This window comes from Triturus cristatus, chromosome 2_2, assembly GCF_964204655.1.
Source record: "Triturus cristatus chromosome 2_2, aTriCri1.1, whole genome shotgun sequence".
Taxonomy (NCBI): domain Eukaryota; kingdom Metazoa; phylum Chordata; class Amphibia; order Caudata; family Salamandridae; genus Triturus; species Triturus cristatus.
Genome location: NC_140582.1, coordinates 771,610,891 through 771,630,827, shown reverse-complemented (window position 1 = coordinate 771,630,827; position 19,937 = coordinate 771,610,891). Strand labels below are relative to the sequence as shown.

The 19,937-nt window shown below is 44.6% G+C and overlaps 1 protein-coding gene across 1 annotated transcript in view; it reads right to left on the bottom strand.

Moving 5' to 3' along the window:
* Positions 1–19,937, bottom strand: part of SGCZ (sarcoglycan zeta) — a 4,297,431-nt gene that overhangs the window by 3,992,950 nt on the left and 284,544 nt on the right. The gene's annotated exons all lie outside the window — the stretch shown is intronic.

The window sequence follows — 19,937 nt, the reverse complement described above, 5'->3', positions numbered from 1 at the left end:
TTCTGTGAATTTCCAAAGTTTTTTAAATGCTAATTTCTAACTACAACGTCTGTAAAACCTATGGTTTTTTCAGTGAATTTCTAACGTTTTTTAAATGCTAATTTCTAACTACAATGTCCCTGAAACCTATATTGTTTTTGAGTACATTTTAAAAAGACGTGCATACTTTTTGTAGTCGAAAACTAACTGTAACAGTAGTCTGAAATAAGTTATAATATAACAATGTTTAAAACTTAATTAGCACTAATTAAAATGTAAGTGCAGAAAAACTGTGATGCAGCAGCTATGATACCTGACTTTGAACAACAGCGTTCACAGTTCGATTCCCAGCTCCAGCGGCACATTAGCCCACCACTATGTCACTGTGGGCAATACCTTGCTTAATCTTCCCGATGCCCCCGACTGCCGGGACGCCTCTCTGGAGGTAGCTGTACGTTTTACAAATCCTGGCATTTTTTTTTTATTTAAAACCATAGTGATGACAAATATTAGTACGTATTTTATTTTTCTTCTATTCTGAACGATATTTTTTTATGTCTTCTATTTAGAATTACGGTAATTAATAGATGTTTTTAGTCACGAGAAAGGAAATGACACGGTTTGCCGGGTAACAGTTTTTAATCTCTCCAACATTATACATATACATGTGAGGATTGAAATCGAAACCCTTACAGCTTCACATTTTGTAACTTTTCCCAACACGTGCACAAGTTAAACAGTGAAAACATGAGAACGTGTCAACTGTAAAACGTGACATCTAAATGGCCGAAGCCGCATGTTCCTTCCATAGACTACTGAATAACCATAAAAATATTAACCACACCCGTTGCTTGATTAGTTTCGTTTTTGCGAGTTATTTACGCGTGTCCATTCTGTGATGCAGGTTCCGTTTTCTAGCGTCAGATTCTTCTTTTCCGACAACAAAAGATATTACAAAGTTGTAAGTAGTTTGATTATGGCATAGTAGATACTTATAAGACGTGGCTATTTGTGAATATTTAAAGATTTGTATTTACAAAAAAGTGTTATTGGTTGATTTTGCCATTTATATGTAACATCAGCAGCTTGTATTCAGAAAAAGACAGAATAGAGGATACACTGTTCCTTTACTGGCTCCTTTGAGCTCATATAGTGTGATTTTCTAAATGATAAGTGACACTATACTTGACCACAGACATGTTAGTGACCCGTGGGCACCAAAACTCAAGATTTATATGTAATGTCAGCAGCTTCTCGTTCTAACTTTGTTTCTCCCCCCGGGATAATATAGTGTGAGAATGTATATTCTAATATTCACAGTCATTTTGATCTCAGAGGACTTCATGACAAGTCAGCGCGAGCACGAAAGATTTCGAAGTCCCGGAGAAAAGATGCTTTGAACATATTCACAGCTGGAAAATATTTTGTTATTCTCTTTTAGAATATATTGGAATAGTATTGTATATTGTACTATTATCCTATATATTCTTAAAGGAGTACCTGATCTATCAGCGGAGCAGTCAGCGACCTCTAAGCACTACGACAAAACTTTCCCCTGTTCTACAGAATAGAAATTGTAAAAATTTTGTATTTTTTGCAGGGACCATTATTCTTCTTCTCCTGCGAAATACTATAAACTCACCCTGTATATTTATATACTGTGTGTTTATAGTACTTCAAAGGGTTTGGACATCTATCTGTGAGACAAATTTACAATACATACTATAGTTATTTCCGTAGATAACTTAGTACCTCACAGTTTGTTACACGGCTAATGTTTCATAAAAAAGTAGCTGCAAAAACAAATTGTATACATAGTGCTTCATGTAATGTTTTGATGAAGCATACATTTTTATGTAATATCACCTCATTTGTGTTTAACAGTTTTTTACTGGTGATTGTTGTTGTGACCTCAGATGATGTAGTTCGGGAGTGTTTCTTGTAGCACTTCTTTTACACTTTATCTGAAAGTAACTGATGCCCTTGTATATTAACAAGAATATGGGGCAATACTTTTACAAACTATAGCTGATAAAAAAAAAAGGGAGGGTGTGGCAACGCTTAAGGGATATTTTATGAATTGCGTTTTTATTTGTCACCCCTCTGATATATACATCTTCACTTTCCTAAGAAAGTATATTAGTGATTGCTTAATAAAAACTGTTTCAAACCTAGACTGAAATGTTTGCAGCGCAACCACACCTCCCCGTCAGAAAGGTAAACACCACATTGGCAGGTCTTGGTCCAGAAAGCACACTTTTGGTTAAATGGGCTAAATTTATTCAGTAGTTTTAGAGAAATATAAAAATTTACAGATATCGATATTTGAGAATTCTGACATCTGATTGGCTGTGGCGTTACGAGCACAAGCGTGTGGCTGTTTGGCTGCGAACTGTTGAAACTAGGAAGTGTTGGCAGCCATTTTTTGACTGAGTTGAAAGGCGTAGGGCGGAAAAAAAGAGAATAATTGTATAAGAGGGTATAGTAGGAACACTGTGGTCTTAGTTTAAGCAGTCTGTACAGTGCAGAGGCAGGGAGTTTGAATGTTGCGTAGGCCGTGGAAATTATGTCCGCAGAACAACAGTGCACGGTATTGCTGCAAGGTTGCGTAGGCTCTGGAAATCCCGTCGGGAAAACAATGCACCGTATTGTGGCCAGCAGTGTTTAGGGTGCACACACAGATCGTGTGAATGTGCGGTATTGCGGCAATGTTCAGTAGGCTGTGTAACGGTGCACACACAGGTAGTGCCAAATTTGGCATAATTCCGTTCAGCAGTTTGACCTGTAGCCTTGTCTAAAGTTTCCTATGGAAATTGCATTGAGAAAACACGTTTAGGGACCCCCTTTTTCTCAGCCCCCCCTTGACGAATCACCCCCAAACTTTCAAGATAGGAGCTGATCACAAAAGAGAAACTTTTTGGAAAATTTTGTAAAGATTCGTCACACGACGCCAAAGTTATTAGCAAATCAAAAAATGCTTTCCCTATGGAAACATGCTTCTAACCAGAACTATATACTGGCGATCGCCAGTAGATAATATATTTATATGATCATGTGATCAAGGCCACAGGACGTGGCCAAAACGCGTCATGGGCAGCACAAAGATGATAGTAAAACTGAAGTACTAGCACCAGCTATATACCGGAGTCCTTTGCATCTGTTCAGCGCACGTTTGCACTTGGATGCTTGTTTCGATATATATAGAGTGCTTCTTAAACTGATGGGCAACCTCTGAGCTTCTGGATATTCCAACGCGGCCGTCCTGCTGCGGAGAATGCACCACCCCGATTTCTAAGGGGGCCACGCGGTGAGATAATCATCACACCTACCTGTGGAGTGGCGGAGAGGGATAAAAGCAGAGCCATTACTGGTGCTCATACAGGGCTTAACATTGCAGCATTATTAAGTTGTGCAGCCATTCAGGACTACATGGCACTACAACTTCCAGCATTCCTGGCACAGTTCTATTCAGACAGCCTTCAAAAGGGACGTGCCACAAAGAATATGAAACGCTGGTAAAAGCCGATCCTGCACAAAAGCCGCCATGCCTCTGATGAAGAATAATTTTGAAACGCGTTAGGCACGCAGTGCAGCTGGTGAATTACATCGGCATATGGACTTCGCTTGTACTCATTAAATGCTGTAAGCGAACTCTACCTCTCGAGTGCTTCTTAAACTGATGGGCAAACTCTGAGCTTCTGGATATTCCAACGCGGCCGTTCTGCCACGGAGAATGCACCACCCCGATTTCTAAGGGGGCCACGCGGTGAGATAATCATCACACCTACCTGTGGAGTGGTGGAGAGGGATAAAAGCAGAGCCGATGCTGAGGCTCGTACAGGGCTTAACATTGCAGCATAATTAAGTTGTGCAGCCATTCAGGACTACATGGCACTACAACTTCCAGCATTCCCGGCACAGTTCTATTCAGACAGCCTTCAAACGGGGCGTGCCATAAAGAATATGAAACGCTGGTAAAATGCGATCCTGTACACAAGCCGCCATGCCTCTGATGAAGAATAATTTCAAAACGCGTTAGGCATGCAGTGTAGCTGGTGAATTACAACGGCATCTGGACTTCGCTTGTACTCATTAAATGCTGTAAGCGAACTGTGCCTCTCGAGTGCTTCTTAAACTGATGGGCAACCTCTGAGCTTCTGGATATTCCAACACGGCCGTCCTGCCACGGAGAATGCACCACCCCGAGTTCTAAGGGGGCCACGCGGTGAGATAATCATCAAACCTACCTGTGGAGTGGCGGAGAGGGAAAAAAGCGTAGCTGATGCTGATGCTCATACAGGGCTTAACATTGCAGCATTATTAAGTTGTGCAGCCATTCAGGACTACATGGCACTACAACTTCCAGCATTCCCAGCACAGTTCTATTCAGACAGCCTTCAAAAGGGGCGTGCCATAAAGAATATGAAACACTGGTAAAAGCCGATCCTGCACACAAGCCGCCATGCCTCTGATGAAGAATAATTTCGAAACCCGTTAGGCACGCAGTGCAGCTGGTGAATTACATCGGCATCTGGACTTCGCTTGCACTCATTAAATGCTGTAAGCAAACTCTGCCTCTCGAGTGCTTCTTAAACTGATGGGCAACCTCTGAGCTTCTGGATATTCCAACGCGGCTGTCCTTCCGCGGAGAATTCACCACCCTGATTTCTAAGGGGGCCACACGGTGAGATAATCATCACACCTACCTGTGGAGTGGCAGAGAGGGATAAAAGCGTAGCCGATGCTGAGGCTCATACAGGGCTTAACATTGCAGCATTATTAAGTTGTGCAGCCATTCAGAACTACATGGCACTACAACTTCCAGCATTCCCAGCACAGTTCTATTCAGACAGCCTTCAAAAGGGGCGTGCCATAAACAATATGAAACGCTGGTAAAAGCCGATCCTGCACACAAGCCGCCATGCCTCTGATGAAGAATAATTTCGAAACGCGTTAGGCACGTAACTGAAAATTGAAAACAATTTGCTAAGGAACAAAGTTAATAATATTTCAGCATCTATAATGGTAGAAAGAGTGCAATGACACATGTGTGAAGACCTCTGCCTTGTGACAAAGAGGATTGTGCAGTATGTTTGTGGAGGTATGCCTGGAAGCTAGTGACAATAGCAGGTTTGTCGTTGTTCTTCTGGGAAGCTTTGTGAATTCCTATTTTTGTATGCACATAAACCTGTAGTTCCCAAAATTCTTTGTGACTACGGGCCATCTCTTTTTGTCAAGTCTCGTTTAATATTGAAAGACTAAAAGGAACATTTCAGCTCATCTTAGTACTGGGCTTGTTGGCTGTTCTGTTATTTGCAGAATTATTATTGAAGAAAATCCAAGATTTTTTTCTTTAATACATAGATTTACATCACCAAATCCTTTCAGTTAATTTCCCAGCATGTCAACCCTGTGGAACCTATGTGTAAGATTCTCAAATATATTTTAAAGATGTAACCACAGGTTACATATTAACCTTACCTGGTTGGAGATTTCTGACTTTCGGAAACTCACAAAGGTTTTCAAAATTACGTCTGGAATCTTGAGAGTGTGAAAAGATTCAGAGATGATAAGGCTCTTGAGGGCATTTTCACTTTCTTTGTGCCTGATGAAGAGCTCATTTCTTTTCTCTGCTTAGGCGGAGCCCTAACCCACAATGAAATTCAAACAATAAAATATTTTGTTCTACATTTTCCTGTTGTTATCCTGTGCCTACTCAATTCAGGAATCTGCATGAGTACGAGAAATTAGAATTGCTTCAATATTTGTTTTCAACAAATGTCCATTAGCTCTGCTAAGAGGGTAGACTTTACAAAGTATTGAGCAAAATAAATACATTAAAAAAGGGCTATGGCACTGTAGCACTGATGTCAATTCACCAAAAAGCCAGGGGTAACAGACATAGCATCCTACATCGTCTGACCCCATGACTTCACAACAAGTGAAATTATTGGATTCAATGTGGTCTTAGGGAATGTTGTCATATACCCTTTGACCCTGATGACTTAATATGAATTACAATACTAAAGTTAACAATCTTGAAAGATGAATGAAGAGTCCGAAGGCTTACGAATGCAGATATGTCTATTTTTATTAAGCAATGGTATTTCAATTGGGGTACTGATATAAAATGTCAGTGGTGCACCTATTAACTACTGTGTGCAACTATTAAATGACAAAAACCTGAAGGTACAGACACGGGGCTATAAGTACTTCAGAAAAGACCCTCAGATTTACTCATGTTTGGTGGTATTTTTATCTCAATCATATCATAACATATCTTTTTCCTTTCACCCTTCCTACCTCTCACAGCACTTCCTCTCACAGTTAGTCCCTCTAACCTCCACATCAGTGATTTCTCTCACCTTTCTTCTCCCTCTTCCTCTCCTACCAACTCTTCCTCTGTCATACTCATCTCTATTTTGCCCAGTTTTTCTGCTTCACTCACCCAGTCCTCTTCTTGTAATAGTAGGTCTATAATCCAAGTACACCCAACTCTTCCAGTTTCCCATTCACTTTAAAATAGACATCTCCTATTCTCACAACTCAATGCAAAACATGGGAACTCAGTGATCTGTAGCCAAAATGTAATAATTAAGTTAACAGGCAACATTCAAAACTGATGGAAATAAGCCTCTTTAAGGAAGGCTTCTCAAGCACCCAATACAGCATCTGTAAAGTTTCATGCTAGCAAGAGACAGGGTACTGCTGTATGCAGTTGTACCCTATCATATCTGAAATATCTTCTAATAACCCCTTCATAATGTCACTCAGCTTTCCAGATATGATGGATATGTGGAATCAGCAGGTATGGTTGTTTACACTGTTATCAGTACTACAAAGTGACAAGAGTTCACAATCTATCACTTTACAAACCAAATGAATAAATGGCTGGGTGTGTACGGTAGGAAAAAATAGCCCACTATCTTTACAGTGAATAATATTGGGGGACTATGACATCACTGCTGCTTACATCACTTCCTGTGATATCACTTAGCATGGCACTCCAGGTCGATACTGTTATCACCATTATTTTTCCCACACTTGTTTTAATATTTATTTGTAACGCCAGGAGGTGCTCACGAATGAGTACTCTCTAATGAGCTGAATTATTTGAAATGCCTGTCAACCTAATTCAAAAAGGAGAAAAAAATTGAGTAAATTCCAGGGCCCAATGAGGTTCCAATGGACATTTTTCTTACAGATATCACTTTTTGGTCCCCCCTTTTCACTGTGGCTTTTAATGCTGTAACAAAGAATGGTCCCCTCCGTTCATGGAAAATTTCTGTCATAGTCCATATGTTTAAAAAAGGGAACGATTCACTGCCTGCCAACTATCGTCCTATTTCTCTGCATGATAGTACAGCTAAACGTATGGGCAGGCTATTGTTAAATAAACTGTAAGTTTGGGCAGAGGAAAAGAAAATCCTCTCAGAAGTGCAGTACAGGTTCAGAAAGGGTTGGTGCACTTTAGACCAGTGTTTTAATCTAACACTGATTTTAGAAAAGTGTACCACAGTAAAATAAAATGGCCCAATTACATATGGCTTTCATGGACCTGACAAAGGCCTTCAATTGTGTGGCAAATAACAAACTTTGGTTAATTTTAAGGGATATGGGAGTGGATGACGCCCTTATACATTTTATGAGAGAATTTTATAGGGATGCCACTGCTATGGTCCGATATGGAAGTTTAGGCTAATGTACCAATTTATTCAAAATCGAAAAGGGAGTCAGACAAGGACGCGTCTTGGCTCCTTTCTTGTTTGCCTTGTATACCAACAAACTAAATGACCCCTTGATCAAGATCGCGAAAGACACCCCAATAGTCTTGATGACCTCCCTCCCCATCCTTCTATATGCGGACAACGCAGTTTTATTGGCAAGGACCCCTTGGGCACTTATTATACACTACACAGCATTCATGCGCGATCTGGATCTACATGTAAATAAAGCCAAAACCTATATTATGGCAAAAGAAGGTGCTAAAAAGAAGATGATGAGTTACTATCTAGAGGGGGGCCAAATTGAGCAAGTACAACATTTAAATAATTTAGGTATTGTTTTTTTTTTTTTTTTTTTTTTTTTTTTTTTTTGAAACCGTTTATTGCAGTTCGTAAAAGTTACAGGTATGGGCCTACAACCATCCGGCCGGCCGCTAGAATGACAAAAACATATTGCACACATACAGTAAAAGTCTCTAGGCAGTGCAGAGCAGTGAAACAGGAGTAATCAATGGTGCAGGCCACACAGCTCCAAGCCCACAGTACGGTTCCCTTTTCTTGAAACAAAACAACACCAAAAAACCACACCCGCAAGGCAACCCGCGATCCAAAATAACAGCACGTGCTCCATAAGTGGGGGATCCAAACCAGCAGCAGAACTCCGGAGAGGGGAATGGGAATAGATCAGGGACTGGGGGACCGCGCGCCCGCGGCTGAGGGAGGGGGGCCGTCTAGGGAGACGGAGCAGGCGAGGCAGCCGGTAGCAGTGGTGGCTCACAAATACCCCCGCGGTAGGCGTTCCAGGGGCCCCAGAGTTTCACCCACGCCCCAGGCTTACCTCTCGCCACATACACCACCTTTTCACGAAACATACACCAATCCATATGCTCTTTCCAGGCCGACACCGCAGGGGGCCTCTGGGATCCCCACAATTGAGCAATGTCGCGCTTGGCTATCATGTATCCCAGAGTCACCCACCGCGTCTGCGGGACCGAATAGTCATTCGGTTCCCATACATTCAGCAAGCATCTCCTCGCTTCAGGCAGCAGCGCAACACGCGTCACCACACGCAGGACCTCATGCACACCACGCCAGAATCGCTCCACCTTCGGGCACTCCCACAGTATATGCATGAAAGTCGCCAACGCACCACAGCCACGCTTACACATTCCGTCACCAGCAAAACCCATACGCAGAAGCCTTGGCCCCGTCACGTAAACCCGGTGAAGGATCTTGAGCTGGACGAAACGAAGGCGAGCCGGGATGGCCACCTCTTTCGGAGAGGCCACCGCGGAAATCCAATCCTCATCGTCCAGCTCCAGCCCGTCGGCAACCCAAGCCTCGCGGAGACTAGTCAGCAGGCACGATCTATCGTTGATCAGTTTTTTGTATATGAGGGAGATCGTGCTGTCCGGGACATGGCCATCTAGGACTCTGTCCTCCAGGGGGTAAGACTCCGGAATGGATGCGACATCCGGGAAGACGGAGCCCAGCGCATGGCGGACCTGTAGGTACCGAAAGTACTCACTGCCCTGCAGCTGGAACTCCGCCTGCAGCGTCTCAAAAGTTTTGAATCCCCCCCTCGTCCAGAGATCTCCCACCGTGCTGATTCCGATCGTGTCCCACTCCTCGAAGCCCTTCGACGTCCACAGGGAGCCCAACCTCTCAGACGCATACAGCGGTGACGCCCGGGTCAAACGGTCCTTCCACCCCATAGCTGCATTAGCCGCGTGCCAGACACGCACCATGACACGCGTCGGTCCCGTCAAACGGGAGTCGGGCGCGCCAGCGTAGAGCGCTCGATTGTAATCGCCACCGGGCAGGAGCATCTTATCCATCTCAAATGCCGGGTTCAAGGCGGGCCCGTAAAGGCCATGATTAATTGCAGCTAGTTGGGAGGCCCAGTAATACCGTTTAATGTCAGGGAGGGCGACCCCCCCATCGTACCACGGGAGCGTCAATTTAGCCAGAGCAATACGCGGCCTCCCGTCCCAGAACAGGCGCCGCTGGAGGCCCTCCACCTCACGGAAATAGCGTGCCGGGACCAAGTCCATAGTATTCTGGAGGGCGTAGAGGAAGCGTGGCAGGGACATCATTTTAAACAAGGCCGCTCGGCCGAGCGGCGAGAGCGGCAGACGCCGCCAGCGCACCACGTCCTCCCTCAAACGCCGGAGGGGGGGTAACAAATTCCGCTCATAGCGGGCCTCCGGGTCAAGAGTGATATAGATACCCAGGTACCGAAAACCTTGGGAGGCAATCTGGATCGGACAGTCCCGTGGTAGGGCCGGAGCCTCCCCGGAAAGCACATATACACAGGATTTCGCCCAGTTGATGACCAGGCCTGAGTTGCGACCGAATGAACGCAAAACATCAACCAGGACGATCAGTGATTTACGCGGGGAGGCGAGATACAGAAGGATATCGTCAGCATAGAGGGACACACGGTCCTCATGCTCGGGGGTCCAGCGGAGACCACGGATAGAAGGGTGCCACCGCAGCCACTCCGCCAGGGGCTCCAGGGCCAGGGCAAACAGGAGAGGCGACAGGGGGCAGCCCTGTCGCGTACCCCTCCCCAGCGCGAATGGGGCCGAGACTCGCCCATTCACTACCACCTGCGCCAATGGGCCCGAATATAGCAATTTGACCCAGCTAATGAAACCCGGGCCAAACCCGAATTTTGCCAGCATCGCCCAGATGTATGGCCATTCAAGCGTATCAAACGCCATGGTGGCGTCCAAGGACGCCAAGATGGCCGGCTCCCGCACAAATGGGACACGCGCGAGCACCCCGTGCAAGCGCCGCAGATTGAGCGCCGTGTTGCGGTGCGGTATAAAGCCAGATTGGTCTTGGTGGACCAAATCGCCCACCACGCCAACCAACCTGTTGGCCAACACCTTGGCGAGGATTTTGGGCTCCGCGTTCAAAAGCGAAATCGGCCTATAGGATGTGACCCGTTCACGGGGCCTCCCCTCCTTGTGGATCACCACAATTGTGGCTAGACGCTGGTCCGGCGGTTAGGTATTGTTTTTGATGTTAAACAAAACTGGAAGGAGATGCTGCAAAATCGAGCAAACTTAATGCTCAATAGTATCGCTGCGATTTTTAGATTTTCTAAAATATTGGGCTGTAAGCTAATTTTAGGAATGGCTAAAATGTATTTGGCTAAAACATTACCAATGGCTACATATGGGACAGCAATCTAGGGGATAACAGACGTGACAACTCTTCAGGTGCCAGATGTATGACCCATTTGTGCATGCGCGAACGTGTTTGCGAACCCGATTGCACATGCAAAAACCTATTGGTCCATGTACATCCTATTTAGCTAGTCGCAATTCTTTTGCGACTCGCTAAATAGGTTTTGCGACTTGCTATTTGGAAGGGGCATTCCCTTCCAAATAGCGAGTCGCAAAACCATGTACAAATATTTTGCATCCGCAATTGCGGTCGCAAAACACTCACAATTACCAACTACTTCAAGTAAGTGGTAATGCATGTGCAAAGGGGAAGGGGTCCCAATGGGACCCCTTCCCCTTTGCAAATGCATGCAAAATTATTTTTTAAGGGCAGGCAGTGGTCCCAGGGAATAATAGAGACGCCGATCGGACGCCCAGTGTGGCACGGGTGGTGCGCGCCCGGCCGGACTGCTCTCGAAAAAGTCTGTGGCTGTACCTGGGTAGACATGGGAACACATCTGAATCGGTGCTAATGAAGTGGGCTTAGTCAGAATAGTCCCAAGAGTGAACCAGGAAGGCTGCAGGATGGTCTGTAGGTCGGTCTGTGGTTATACCTGTCTGACGGTCTCTTGGTAGTCTTTGGACTGCTTGATTTTGGTATCTGTCGGTCTTGGAATCTGAATTTGATTGATTCTCCGTGAACAGGAGTCGACGGGCTCTGTTCTTTGTTTGAAAAGACGTCATTTTCAATATTTTTGTATGTACATGTATATTATTGTCTTGTGTATGTTTGAATGAGCGTAAGGTTGCATGTTTTGCGAATGTTTGAACATGGCCATGTTTGGAAGTTTATTTTTATGATTGGATGAGGAACGCGTGACGACAATAACCATGCCGTCTTTTAGCAGATTGAGTTGTTTTGGATGTTGTTGTCGCCCTAATGATACGCGTTTGGCTGAAAATCAACCTGCCCCGCCTGAGGGCAGCCCAAGTTATATATGTATGTAAAGCATGGTATTACACCTCTCTGGTTTAATACACTATGGCACAAATATACTAAAGATAATGTGGAATTACAATGGCCCTTAACCGGGTGTTTTGATGAGAAAATGATAAATTTTTTATTTTCTAAACGTAGTCGGCAGTCAATGTTTGACTCCCTAAGCCTGTGGCAGAAGGAAGCGAAGCGTAGACATATGAGGGAGGAGAAAGTATGTAGGATGAAAGAAAATCAGACGATTACGCAGAAAGCTATAGCTTATGATAAAGCACGAACTGAACAAGGGATTGATTGTGCAGACAGACAATTTAGGTTGCAAGTGGATGAGACTTATGTGGCTAGGACTGAAGCGGAAGATGAGATAGAGGATTTATTGGATACTCGTCCACCTCCACCTTATGCTCCGCAGCGTATATATCCTGTTGTTCCCCCGATTTTAGTACAGGCCCCTTCAGCTTCCACCCCTGTTGATTCCTCTTCCCTTGCCTCTCCGGGAATGTCCTCTGTTTTGTCTCCTGCAGTGTCTGAGATGGCTACTTTATTGCCTGTTACACTGCCGTCTTCCGTTACGATCACAGCTGTTTTGTCTCCCCCCACCCCTGTGTGGGCCTCCCTTTCTGCGAGCACGACCCCTTCTCCAGCTGTTTCGACTCCATTTTGTGCTCCGGGAGATCTCGACGCATGGAAGTTGTTTACCCGTTCGGCTGTAGGACCAACTGAGAAACAGATGATTGCGAATCAGTCATCCCAGTGGATGCGACAGCCTATTTACACTATAACTGACATATGGAACACGCTTCAAGACTATGAGCCTGTTATGCAGCAACATGCCTTGAAACACATGGCTGCACATATCATTACTCTGTGGGAACAGTGTTTTCCAGGAGGGATGGCCCCCCAAGTGATGTATGACATCCGGGACAGGGCTCATAAGTCTGAACTTAGCCCAGAAGAAGTGTATAGAAATGTGGAGGTTTTATGAAACTATCGCGAACCGATGCATCAAAAGTATCCCTCGTGGGACTCTCAGCATCCTATGCGAGAAGTTCATCCTATCTTTCATCCTGAAATACCGGAATTAAAGGATGACCATGGCGTGGTGACTAGACCTCATGTAGAGGCCCGAGTACAGGAGCAATGGGTTTATACCCCTGGAAGAGGAGTGAAGTCCTCTCGTTAAAATCACAATTACCCGACCCCCGTAAGAATCCCACGGCTTATTATAAAGAACTCACAGAGGCGGCCTCCTCGGCCGTCATGACCTTAGCGGACATAGAGCTATTTTTTGCGTTGTTAGTTCCCATTGACATATGGCGTCAGGTGCATGATCAGGACCATGCTCAAGAATTCGGCGGAACATGGGATCAGATTAAAGATTGGGATAAAGATCGTAAGCCTGGGGATAAGCCGAGACCTGAATTATTGGCATTACCTGGCCGTATTATCACTTACATGCATTCCTTAATTCCGCCTTGTAAGGTGGATTGGGACAAATTGACCGCATGTAAACAGAAGAAAGATGAAAGTGTTTCTGATTTTTTCACTAGATTTGAGGGCGTATTCATTGACTTTAGTGGACAGGATTTATCCTTGGAAGGCGGTATACGATTATTTGTTAATCGTTTTGTGACTAATTTGTTACCAGAAGTCTCTGCATGGCTGCAAGCCACTGAAAGTACCTGGACCACTTCCACGCCCTCGGTAATATTGAGTATGGCCCAATATTACGAACATAGAGAAAATGAGAGTAAGGATAAGACGGAAAAGAAAGCGAAGGATCTTAAAACACGGGTGTTGTTGCAACAAGTTGCTCAAGGATGAGGCAGAGAGAGAGGAGGTAGAGGGTTCGTCCCGAGGGGGGCGGGAACCGGACGAAGCAGAGGGCTGGCTGTCATTTTGGGAATAAACCAATGTGCTTATTGTAAGGAGGAAGGGCATTGGCGATTTCAGTGTCCGTTGTTGCTGGCCCAGAACGGGGCTATGAGAAGTAGAAGAAGAGGTCAGGGAAGTATGGATCGCAGTGATATGCGATGAGAAGAGGCAACGCAAGTGGGACAAGAAAATAATTATTTTGATAATCCAAGAGGTAGGCAGTATTATAATGTGGAGTGTGAAATGGACGCGACCGAAGGGTATACTTATACATAGGATAGCCATGGACAGAGTGAGGGCCATGTGTCAGTACCCGTTGATCAGCAAGGACCTTATGCACATGCGCATTTGATGGGGACATCTGAAAAGTTTTTAGTTGACACGGGTGCAATGAATAGTTCTATTTCTCATTCCCTGGTCCCAGGGGCTGCTCTGTCCGGGCACAATAATGTTTCGGTAGGATTCTCAGGAATTCCGGTGGTGAGCCTCATCTCCAAACCTATTCCTTTTACAATTGGTCCTGTTACGATAGACTCCCTGTTTCTTTTGACTTCCCATTGTGGCGAAAATTTGTTGGGATTGGACTTGTTGAAGAAATTACTTGCTACGATTCATTGTTCACCTGATGGTGTTTACTTGGGAAGCATACTTTGCAGTGTTTCACGAAAAATGAACCCCTCCCTCCTGAGTTTGCTGCTATTCCAGCAACATTGTGGGCCACTGGTGACACAGATGTAGGATTATTAAAGATTCCGCCCGTTTCTATTACTCTGAAGCAGAATGCTCGGCTACCTCGTGTACCTCAGTACAAAATTTCTCCGGCAGGCGAGAAGGCTTTGCTCTCCATCATACAAGATTTGGTAAAAAAGGGTGTGGTAGAAGAGACAGCTGCTAATGTGTGTAACAGCCCTATTTTGTCTATCTTAAAAAGAGCCCTTATTGGAAGCGATCCGGACTATGCTGATACCTATCGTTCTGTGATTGATTTGCGAGAAATTAAAAAAATAGTGGTGCCCCAATACCCTGTGGTTTCCGACATCACTACTATTCTCACTATGATTCCTCCTACTGCTAAATATTTCTCTGTGATTGATTTAAAGAATACTTTCTTTAGCATTCTGATTCATCCTGATAGCCGTCATATTTTCGGCTTCTCATTTTCTGGTCGCAGCTTCCGGTTCTGCCGCGCTCCCCAGGGGTACACAGAGAGTCCTAGTATTTATAGTCAAGTTTTGAAAACATTGTTGGATGATTTGGTCTTGCCCCCCGGTAATGTGCTTTTGCAATACGTAGATGATTTGTTAGTGGCTTCTGATACCGAGGACGGTTGTAAGAAGGCCACCGTCCTATTATTTTCTCATTTGGCTGCTAACGGCAATAAAGTCTCCCTTTCTAAATTTCAATATTGTCAACAGGAGGTTACCTATCTCGCTCATCTACTGTCGAAGGAGGGGAGGAGACTAACTCCTGAGCGTGTGACTACCATTTTTAAAATGTCTGTACCTCGTACTCAGCGTGATGTTCATGCATTTCTGGGCATAACTTCTTACTGTCGCCAATGGATCCCTAATTTTTCTCTTCTTACTAAACCTCTTCTGTATTTAACCACTATATGTGCATATACCTTTACCCTGGACTGATGCTTGTCAAGATGCTTTTGACTCTTTGAAATCTGCGCTTTGCTCTGCACCTGTTCTTGGTACTCCTGACTACCGAAAACCTTTTTGCTTTACGTACACGAGGTGGACGGTTGCTCGCTTTCTGTGCTAACACAAGGATTTGGTAGTAAGCAGAGACCTTGTGCCTATTTCTTGGCGGTGTTAGACAACGTCGCCAGAGCACTTCCTAGCTGTTTAAGAGCTACTGCCGCGGTTGTGGTGGCTATTCGGCAGTCGGAAGGGCTCGTTTTGAACACTGACCTCACAGTGATGGTACCGCACGCTGTGGATACATTATTGAACAAAAAAAAGACCCAGCACCTCACAAGTGCGCGTCTTACTGGATACGAATTGACTTTGTTTGCTCTACATATTACGATTAAACGATGTGCCACTCTGAATCCTGCTACGTTACTACCCCTCCCTTCGAATGCAAAGAACAATGATGTTCATATTTTGGACTGAGGAAGAAACAAAGGGACGAGTAGACCTGACTGACACTCCTCTATCTGACCCTCAAGGGGTGTTGTACATCGATGGCTCTTGTTTAAAGTTACCAGATGACACGACAACTGCTGCATATGCGATAACTACTCTTTATACTATAGTTGAGGCTTCTTGAGTACCCTATCAGTCAGCACAGGCAGCTGAATTAGTGGCCTTGTTTCGGGCCTTTGAGTTAAGTGAAGGACTGAGAGTAAATATTTACACCGACAGCCAGTAAACCTTTGGCGTGGCTCATAGTTTTGGCCGACTGTGTGCAGAGAGAGGTTTTCTTACTTCTCATGGTCAGCGAATACAGCATGGTCCCTTGATTTTGCGTTTATTGACAGCATTGACGTTACCAGAAATAGTGGCTGTAGTCAAATGCAGTGCACACAAGGCAGTGGTTGATGCAGTGGGGGAGGGTAATGCCTTTGCCGATCAAGTAGCTAAGTAAACTGCGAAATCCAAATTGACCTCAATGTTTGTGACTAGCTCTGCTAGGTGGGTGGCTGAAACAGAGATGTTTGATAATACCATGGAGAGTGTCTGAGAAATACAGAAAGAAGCTACCCCTATTGAACTGGCTCACTGGAAAGAGCGAATTGGGAGATTAGATGCAGATGGTTGTTGGACTGATCAGAGAGAAAAGCAGCGGTGGCTATTGCCTAGTGAATGCTGTGGTGACAATGGCACATGGTTCCGCTCATATTGGGGTGAAAGGTATTTATGCATTACTAGATCCTGTATGGTACAATCCCAATATTTCTAGGACCGCTGCTCATTTGGTACAATATTGCATGGTTTGCTTACGACATAATCCAGGGGGCAGGGAGCCTGTTCTGAGTGGAAATTTGCACCCCCATCTTTGCCTTTTGAGGTGTTTCAAATGGATTATATCCAGCTGGAGCACGTTAACAATGTGAAGCATGTCCTGGTCGTGGTATGTGCTTTCAGTAAATGGGTGGAAGCCTACCCGACAAAAGAAAACACTGCTTTGGCAACGGCAAAAGCGTTGGTAAAGGAGTATTTCCCTCGCTACGGATTGCCTCGTGTGATCTGGAGTGATAACGGAAGACATTTTAATGCAGTATTCATCACACATATATGTAATGGATTACAGATTAAACAGAAATTACATGTGCCTCGCCACCCCCAGTCCGCTGTGTTGGTCGAGAAGTATAATGGGATATTAAAGCTCAAATTAGCTAAGGTTCAAGAAAGTACTGGATTGAAATGGCCAGATGCTCTGCCACTGGCATTAATGTCAATACGAGTTATCCCCCATTCTCGTTCTGGTTTGTCTCCATACGAGGTCATTTTTGGGCACCCTGCTAATGTTTGGGGCGTCCCGAGACCCAGAACATTCCGTGATATAGAGTATCCTATGCTGACAGATTATTTGTATGCTTTGACTAAAGATCTTCATTCATCAACAGGTCTCAGCAGTTTTGCAGCCCCTGCCGGAGGGTCCTGGACATCGTTTGGAACCAGGACAGTGGGTCTTGTTCGTAGCTATCAGCGAAAATCCAGCTTGGATCCTCGTTGGTCTGAACCGTTTCAAGTCTTGTTGGCCAGGCGGATGGCGGTAAAAGTGAACGGCAAGCGACACTGGATTCATGTGTCACATCTAAAAAAACTACCCCTCCCGCTTCCATATGATCAGCGAATCCAGGACGGGGTTCCAACTCAGGAAAGTGAGCGAGTTCCTCGATTCACCCCTTTTTCTGATGCCCAGGTAATAGGAGAAGGAAGGGCAAGGAGAAGGTGCACCAGGCTCGGAAGGGGCTCTATCATCAGCACAATTGATCGCCTCAGATTCTGTTATTCCTACAGCTAACCCAGAGGCTCGCAGTGCCCCTGTTTCACCGGATTCATCATCCTCTGTTTTGTTCTCTGATCAAGAAGTGCCTGGCCATACTCGATACAACCTGCGGCCCAGAAAACAACACGGTACACCAGGTGAACATGGTAGGAGATAGGGAGAGACTTGATTGATAGGGTACAGACCTGTGCTATGAATGTCTGTTAGATACGCTTCTGGTGTACTGAGCGAGACACTGGACTGAACGCGCTGAGAGCCCTGAACATTTGTTTGCTCTGTTCAGAAAGAAAGACTGAATTTCATGGCCAAAGGGGCCCAGGTTATGTTTTTCTTCAAGGGTAGTGTGAGAACATAACTCCAACGTGAGAGGTTTTGTTTTGGTATTATCTGTGATGAACGATAGGAGCCTGCCTGTGAGGCTCTAAACGGACACAGGAAAGAAGCACCCTCTGGCAGGTTGGACTGCATTGCCCTAGTTTATTGTTGGACTTTTAGTTAGCATGTATCTCTTTGCTCGTTTTGTTCCTGAAGAGGAACGTCCTTTTCTACCACACTATTTTCCTGCATCTATGCCTGTTTTTTCTAGTTGGACCAATCGTGTTAAAATTTCATTTGTAGCTACTATAGCAATATTGCTAATTATATTACTGGGAGTGTTCATATATTTGGAATTTCGCCACCCTATGCATACTGTTTTAGGAATAACTATCCCACCTCCGGAACATGTGTTTCATACTTTAGCCCCTCATAAGGAAAGGCATCGACAGACCTAATCGAAAAACGCATTCATTGAAATGCTTCATCAAGCACACAGTGCTACCAATACTACAAATTGCTGGGTTTGTGGTCTTTTACCATCTGTTATGCACAAGCACAGCTTAGTTATATCCCTACCTTTGTCTCATCTGGAAAGTTGCGAGGCTTGGTTCAAATTGCTTTCTATGATGTACATGCATTACACTGTGGACACTCAAAGGTTTTCAGAGAGGGATTATGAAATGATTTTAACATATATTGAGGTTCATCAAGAATTTAACCCCGAAGGGAATAATGGAGAGGGAACTTTAGGTCCGAATGCTTGTATGAATATGTATATAACATATGAAAATACCACTTGGTTGAAGAATGAAATTATGGACTTTGTTGAAATCAATTTCACTCAATATTACTGACACTTCCAGGACCGTAATGTTACTGAAGATAGTGCTATTCCAGTGCCTGTATTAAATAGTACCTCTACGTTTTGTGTTCAAGGATCAGGGTACATATCAGTAGTAGAAAGCCGATGTAATTACACTTATCAGTTGCGTACCTTTAGCAGCCCTCCGTTGTTAACCCCTCCTAATGAATATTTTGTCTGTGGAGAAAGTGCTTATACTTGGCTTTCGTGAGGTTGGACTGGACGTTGCTACCTGTCCTTCCTGTACCCTCCAGTCTATAGTGCCCCTTCTAATTATCACAATGTTCACCGACTAGATAAACGTAGTGTGCTTAGTAAGAGAAATAAAAGGGAGATAGATACCACCGATATAGATCAGACGGATACTCCACTGCAGCATTTTACTGACAGGGAGTGTTACCCTTTTGGGGGCCTATGCTTACTAGCCGAGAAATACGACATTTGTCTAGAGTAGTTGAAGGGGTAATTAACACTACTGCAGGAATACTGACCAATACAGTAGAGCTACAGGCGACCAGACTCGTTTCGCTTTAAAATCGTATGGGTTTGGACGTTATCTTGGCAGATCGAATAGGAGCATGCCGTGTGATCGGCAGCTCTTGCTGTGTTTATATTCCTGAGTCTGCCCCTTCTGTTCATTTGGCTATACAGAAGCTACATCATTTAGCTTCCAATATACATGTAGAAACTGGTACGTGGTCTCTCTCTGGTTGGTTCTGGGGTTTGCTGTCTACTTGAGGATGGAAAATTTTGATGGTGCTGGCATGTATAGCCGGTATCATATTCACATGTTTTGTTTGTGTACAATGTGGACCTGCATGTTGCTCTTATTGCGCGACAAAACTCACTTCTTCTGTGTCTGGTCCATCCCCAACAGCGGTAAAAGCCCAGCTAGTTCAGCAGGAGCTCAAAGACTTAATGCAGATTGATGAGGGAATATTTGAAGATTGAACGGTTTTTGTTAGCTACATCATGCTGAGGGATAAAAAAGTAGATTTCCCGTATATAAGAGGTATCGGACCTATATTATGTTAGCATGA